Source organism: Panulirus ornatus, chromosome 20, assembly GCF_036320965.1.
Source record: "Panulirus ornatus isolate Po-2019 chromosome 20, ASM3632096v1, whole genome shotgun sequence".
Classification (NCBI taxonomy): Eukaryota; Metazoa; Arthropoda; class Malacostraca; order Decapoda; family Palinuridae; genus Panulirus; species Panulirus ornatus.
In genome coordinates, this window is record NC_092243.1 from 69,671,970 (window position 1) to 69,679,469 (window position 7,500).

Consider the following 7,500-nt stretch of genomic DNA (forward strand, 5'->3'; position numbering starts at 1 on the left):
ATGTCTCCATGGTTGTTTAATTTGTTTATGGATGGGGTTGTTAGGGAGGTAAATGCAAGAGTCCTGGAAAGAGGGGCAAGTATGAAGTCTGTTGGGGATGAGAGAGCTTGGGAAGTGAGTCAGTTGTTGTTCGCTGATGATACAGCGCTGGTGGCTGATTCATGTGAGAAACTGCAGAAGCTGGTGACTGAGTTTGGTAAAGTGTGTGGAAGAAGAAAGTTAAGAGTAAATGTGAATAAGAGCAAGGTTATTAGGTACAGTAGGGTTGAGGGTCAAGTCAATTGGGAGGTGAGTTTGAATGGAGAAAAACTGGAGGAAGTGAAGTGTTTTTAGATATCTGGGAGTGGATCTGTCAGCGGATGGAACCATGGAAGCGGAAGTGAATCATAGGGTGGGGGAGGGGGCGAAAATTTTGGGAGCCTTGAAAAATGTGTGGAAGTCGAGAACATTATCTCGGAAAGCAAAAATGGGTATGTTTGAAGGAATAGTGGTTCCAACAATGCTGTATGGTTGCGAGGCGTGGGCTATGGATAGAGTTGTGCGCAGGAGGATGGATGTGCTGGAAATGAGATGTTTGAGGACAATGTGTGGTGTGAGGTGGTTTGATTGAGTAAGTAACGTAAGGGTAAGAGAGATGTGTGGAAATAAAAAGAGCGTGGTTGAGAGAGCAGAAGAGGGTGTTTTGAAATGGTTTGGGCACATGGAGAGAATGAGTGAGGAAAGATTGACCAAGAGGATATATGTGTCGGAGGTGGAGGGAACGAGGAGAAGAGGGAGACCAAATTGGAGGTGGAAAGATGGAGTGAAAAAGATTTTGTGTGATCGGGGCCTGAACATGCAGGAGGGTGAAAGGAGGGCAAGGAATAGAGTGAATTGGAGCGATGTGGTATACAGGGGTTGACGTGCTGTCAGTGGATTGAATCAAGGCATGTGAAGCGTCTGGGGTAAACCATGGAAAGCTGTGTAGGTATGTATATTTGCGTGTGTGGACGTGTGTATGTACATGTGTATGGGGGGGGGGGGTTGGGCCATTTCTTTCGTCTGTTTCCTTGCGCTACCTCGCAAACGCGGGAGACAGCGACAAAGTATAAAAAAAAAAAAAAAAAAAATATATATATATATATATATATATATATATATATATACATATATATATATATATATATATATATATATATATATATATATATATATATATATATATATCACTTGTTTACCAAATGGCGTCCTAGCTCCGTCTCTTCGTTGTATATCAACTGACTGTTATTTCTTTCTTGTATCTTCCTTGATGATGTGATTAGTGCACGAAAGTGCGCTTGGGAACTTATCGTTTTTCATTTTCCCCGAAGGTGAAATCGCACTTCAGTCGTTCATACAATTTTATTTAACATATAACTTTTCTATTCATGAGGCACGACATGTTTCGTGGAGACAGTCCGCCTCATCAGGTGCCAATACTTAACAGAGTTATTTAAATCCCAACATCAAAATTAAGCCGCACCTCTCAGTCCTCAGATGTGATGTTGGGATTGAGATAACTTAACTGTTAAGTCCTTAAAAGAGGAAAGAATAGCATTATAGCAAAGGCTCTCTGCCCACCCTCCCCTCCCTCCGGCAACACGCGCGGACGGAAAACAGACAGGAAAAAGAAATACCTTGCAGGATTGATATGCCTGAAGGCAGTGGTATAAGGAAGTCATTAGGTAGAATGAGAATGAACGTGTCATGCCTCCCATCACCAACGACGTGCCTCCCATCACCAACGACATGCCTCCCATCACCAACGACATGCCTCCCATCACCAACGACGTGCCTCCCATCACCAACGACGTGCCTCCCATCACCAACGACGTGCCTCCTATCACCAGCGACATGCCTTCCCTCACCAACGACATACCTCCCATCACCAACGACGTGCCTCCCATCACCAACGACATACCTCCCATCACCAACGACATACCTCCCATCACCAACGACATGCCTCCCATCACCAACGACATACCTCCCATCACCAACGACATACCTCCCATCACCAACGACATGCCTCCCATCACCAACGACATACCTCCCATCACCAACGACATGCCTTCCATCACCAACGACATACCTCCCATCACCAACGACATGCCTCCCATCACCAACGACATGCCTCCCATCACCAACGACGTGCCTCCCATCACCAACGACATGCCTCCCATCACCAACGACATGCCTCCCATCACCAACGACATGCCTCCCATCACCAACGACATACCTCCCATCACCAACGACGTGCCTCCCATCACCAACGACATACCTCCCATCACCAACGACGTGCCTCCCATCACCAACGACATGCCTTCCCTTCACTTTCTGTAACCTAGAGATGGTCGTAAGGACGAACTTGACCTCCAGTGGGCCTGCCTCTCGACTTACCAAGCCCATATCATCCCTGATGTTGGAGGGCGATATGAGAACTCTTACTTCCTCCTCTCTCATACCCACGTCGATGTCTTCCTGTTCGGTGACCCATCGTCGTTATGAGACCAGCTGTAGTGTGTGTGTGTGTTTGTGTGTGTGTGTGTGTGTGTGTGTGTGTGTGTGTCAAGGTTTCCCCCCCCCCCCGCCCCTCCTTCCCTTTTCCTCTCCCTTGGTAACTTGATGTGACCTTTCCTTGCCCTTCGCTTCCCCCATGACCTCATCGTCACCTGCAGGCAGGTGGGAGTCCACACCCTCAGGCAGGTCGTTTTGCCGAAGTCAAAAAGAGAGAGAGAGCAGCAGCGGTCCCAGTACATCACCCTGCGGCAGGCAGTACTCTCGGTGGTCACCTCAAACCCCCAATTGTATGAGAAGGTTGGCTGGTTTGGACATGCGTCCTCTGATGCCCTTTCCACCGAGATAATCTGTGTTCTTGGAAGGGGAGTCTCTCTCTCTCTCTCTCTCTCTCTCTCTCTCTCTCTCTCTCTCTCTCTCTCTCTCTCTCTCTCTCTCTCTCTCTCTGTACCTGCCAGGTGATCCAGCTCCGTCATCAGCCACCCCCTCCCCCCCTTTGCGTTGCAGCATCGAATGCTCTCCGTCAGTCCAATTTGCCGACGGTCCGACACAGAGCTCACTTTCTCGTAGAAGTTTGAGACGTTCGTTTTTCCCGAACACTCTCTTCCTCCCACCCCTCCCTCCCTCCCTCCCTCCCTCCAGAAGCCCTGTTGTCTCGCGCTGTGTGTGTGTGTGTGTGTGTGTGTGTGTGTGTGTGTGTGTGTGTGTGACAGAGGCTAAGACCCGTGTGATACGACCCCGATCTTTAACTAGTGGATCACACAGTGGCACATAATGCATTGAATGGCGAACTTCCCCAAGATAGATAGATAGATAGATAGAGAGAGAGAGAGAGAGAGAGAGAGAGAGAGAGAGAGAGAGAGAGAGAGAGAGAGAGAGAGAGAGAGGACCTTATGCCTGGCATGTGTAAGGTTGCATACATATAGCCTTGGGGCGGGGGCGGAGGGGAAAGAGAGGGGGTGGATTAGGACACCACGGTGGAGGGATAGACGGCGGAGGAACCAGTCCCACACACACTCACGCATATACCCTCGTTGTTTGCCGTAGTGTGACATCCATGTTATACCTCTGGAGGAGGAGGAGGGAGCGGTAGGGTAGGGTAGGGTAGGACCGGGCGCGCCCCCCCTCCCCTCCTCCCTCCCTCCTCGCCGGCCGTAACACAACCCCTCCGCCACCACCCCTTCGCGCCCCCCCGCCCGTTACGGTAGTGTGACCGTGAATGTTATGTACCTGCGGCTCGCCAAGCCGTAACGTTATCCTCGCCCGTTTGTCGACGGCGCCATACCACTCCTTCCTCCAAACACACACACACACACACACACACACACACACACACACACACACACACACACTGCCTCTCGGGACCGATGTAGGAACACTGCTGCTCAAGTAACATATATATATATATATATATATATATATATATATATATATATATATATATATTTTTTTTTTTTTTTTTTTTTTTTTTTTTTTTTTTTTACTTTGTCGCTGTCTCCCGCGTTTGCGAGGTAGCGCAAGGAAACAGACGAAAGAAATGGCCCAACCCCCCCCATACACATGTATATACATACGTCCACACACGCAAATATACATACCTACACAGCTTTCCATGGTTTACCCCAGACGCTTCACATGCCTTGATTCAATCCACTGACAGCACGTCAACCCCGGTATACCACATCGCTCCAATTCACTCTATTCCTTGCCCTCCTTTCACCCTCCTGCATGTTCAGGCCCCGATCACACAAAATCTTTTTCACTCCATCTTTCCACCTCCAATTTGGTCTCCCTCTTCTCCTCGTTCCCTCCACCTCCGACACATATATCCTCTTGGTCAATCTTTCCTCACTCATTCTCTCCATGTGCCCAAACCACTTCAAAACACCCTCTTCTGCTCTCTCAACCACGCTCTTTTTATTTCCACACATCTCTCTTACCCTTACGTTACTCACTCGATCAAACCACCTCACACCACACATTGTCCTCAAACATCTCATTTCCAGCACATCCATCCTCCTGCGCACAACTCTATCCATAGCCCACGCCTCGCAACCATACAACATTGTTGGAACCACTATTCCTTCAAACATACCCATTTTTGCTTTCCGAGATAATGTTCTCGACTTCCACACATTCTTCAAGGCCCCCAGAATTTTCGCCCCCTCCCCCACCCTATGATCCACTTCCGCTTCCATGGTTCCATCCGCTGCCAGATCCACTCCCAGATATCTAAAACACTTCACTTCCTCCAGTTTTTCTCCATTCAAACTCACCTCCCAATTGACTTGACCCTCAACCCTACTGTACCTAATAACCTTGCTCTTATTCACATTTACTCTTAACTTTCTTCTTCCACACACTTTACCAAACTCAGTCACCAGCTTCTGCAGTTTCTCACATGAATCAGCCACCAGCGCTGTATCATCAGCGAACAACAACTGACTCACTTCCCAAGCTCTCTCATCCCCAACAGACTTCATACTTGCCCCTCTTTCCAAAACTCTTGCATTTACCTCCCTAACAACCCCATCCATAAACAAATTAAACAACCATGGAGACATCACACACCCCTGCCGCAAACCTACATTCACTGAGAACCAATCACTTTCCTCTCTTCCTACACGTACACATGCCTTACATCCTCGATAAAAACTTTTCACTGCTTCTAACAACTTTCCTCCCACACCATAGATTCTTAATACCTTCCACAGAGCATCTCTATCAACTCTATCATATGCCTTCTCCAGATCCATAAATGCTACATACAAATCCATTTGCTTTTCTAAGTATTTCTCACATACATTCTTCAAAGCAAACACCTGATCCACACATCCTCTACCACTTCTGAAACCACACTGCTCTTCCCCAATCTGATGCTCTGTACATGCCTTCACCCTCTCAATCAATACCCTCCCATATAATTTACCAGGAATACTCAACAAACTTATACCTCTGTAATTTGAGCATTCACTCTTATCCCCTTTGCCTTTGTACAATGGCACTATGCACGCATTCCGCCAATCCTCAGGCACCTCACCATGAGTCATACATACATTAAATAACCTTACCAACCAGTCAACAATACAGTCACCCCCTTTTTTAATAAATTCCACTGCAATACCATCCAAACCTGCTGCCTTGCCGGCTTTCATCTTCCGCAAAGCTTTCACTACCTCTTCTCTGTTTACCAAATCATTTTCCCTAACCCTCTCACTTTGCACACCACCTCGACCAAAACACCCTATATCTGCCACTCTATCATCAAACACATTCAACAAACCTTCAAAATACTCACTCCATCTCCTTCTCACATCACCACTACTTGTTATCACCTCCCCATTTGCCCCCTTCACTGAAGTTCCCATTTGCTCCCCTGTCTTACGCACTTTATTTACCTCCTTCCAGAACATCTTTTTATTCTCCCTAAAATTTAATGATACTCTCTCACCCCAACTCTCATTTGCCCTTTTTTTCACCTCTTGCACCTTTCTCTTGACCTCCTGTCTCTTTCTTTTATACATCTCCCACTCAATTGCATTTTTTCCCTGCAAAAATCGTCCAAATGCCTCTCTCTTCTCTTTCACTAATACTCTTACTTCTTCATCCCACCACTCACTACCCTTTCTAATCAACCCACCTCCCATATATATATATATATATATATATATATATATATATATATATATATATATATATATATATATATATATATATATTCCTGTGAGTCTACGGGGAAAATGAAACACGACAAGTTTCCAAGTGCACTCTCGTGTAATAATCACATCATCAAGTGAGACACAAAAGAGAAATATAACAGTCCGTTGATATACAACGAAGAGACGTAGCTAGGACGCCATTTGGCCAAATTGTGATCCTTTCCTATATATATATATATATATATATATATATATATATATATATATATATATATATATATATATATATATATATATATATATATATATATATATCCCTGGGGATAGGGGAGAAAGAATACTTCCCACGTATTCCCTGCGTGTCGTAGAAGGCGACTAAAAGGGGAGGGAGCGGGGGGCTGGAAATCCTCCCCTCTCACTTTTTTTTTTTTAATTTTCCAAAAGAGGGAACAGAGAAGGGGCCCAGGTGAGGATATTCCCTCAAGGGCCCAGTCCTCTGTTCTCAACGCTACCTCGCTAATGCGGGAAATGGCGAATAGTATGAAAGAAAGAAAGAAGTTATATATATATATGACTGCCTAAGTCAGCGTTTGTCAGTTTTCTGCTGATGTTCCCCTCTTTGTAACTGCTCTGGTAGATGACCAGTAAACTGGCGGCCAAAGTTCATAGTCGAGGTAGAACCCAACTCAAGTAGAAACCAGATGTATAAGTCTTCTTAGGTATAAAACAACACAACACAGCACAACACAACGGAGTACAACACCACACCACACCACAACACAACACCACACCACACCACAACACAGCACAGCTCAGCACAGCACAGCACAGCACAACACCACACCACACCACAACACAACACCACACCACACCACAACACAGCACAGCTCAGCACAGCACAGCACAGCACAGCACAACACCACACCACACCACACCACAACACCACACCACAACACAACACAGCACAGCACAGCTCAGCACAGCACAGCGCAGCACAACACCACACCACACCACAACACAGCACAGCACAAAGCACCACAACACCACAGCATAACATACCATAACACAACACAACGTAATACAATACAACACAACTCATCAAAGCACAACACAACACAACGTTTCGCATCCTCCGTCATAAGGAACTGTACGTTATGGTCGACCAATGAGGGATGAGTACGTCAGGCACCTGCTCTCGCGCCTGACCAATGAAAACCTCGGGTCATCCAGGCGTGAGGGCATGACGTCACCTAAGGAGATTTACACAACTGGTTTGTCTGCTTCTAAGGCCGGTGCTTACCCCTGCTGT

At 46.4% G+C, this 7,500-nt stretch overlaps 1 protein-coding gene across 1 annotated transcript in view; it reads left to right on the forward strand.

Annotated features, from left to right (window-relative positions):
* The window catches only part of LOC139756111 (uncharacterized), a 728,320-nt gene that overhangs the window by 149,127 nt on the left and 571,693 nt on the right, over nucleotides 1-7,500 (forward strand). The window lies entirely within an intron of this gene.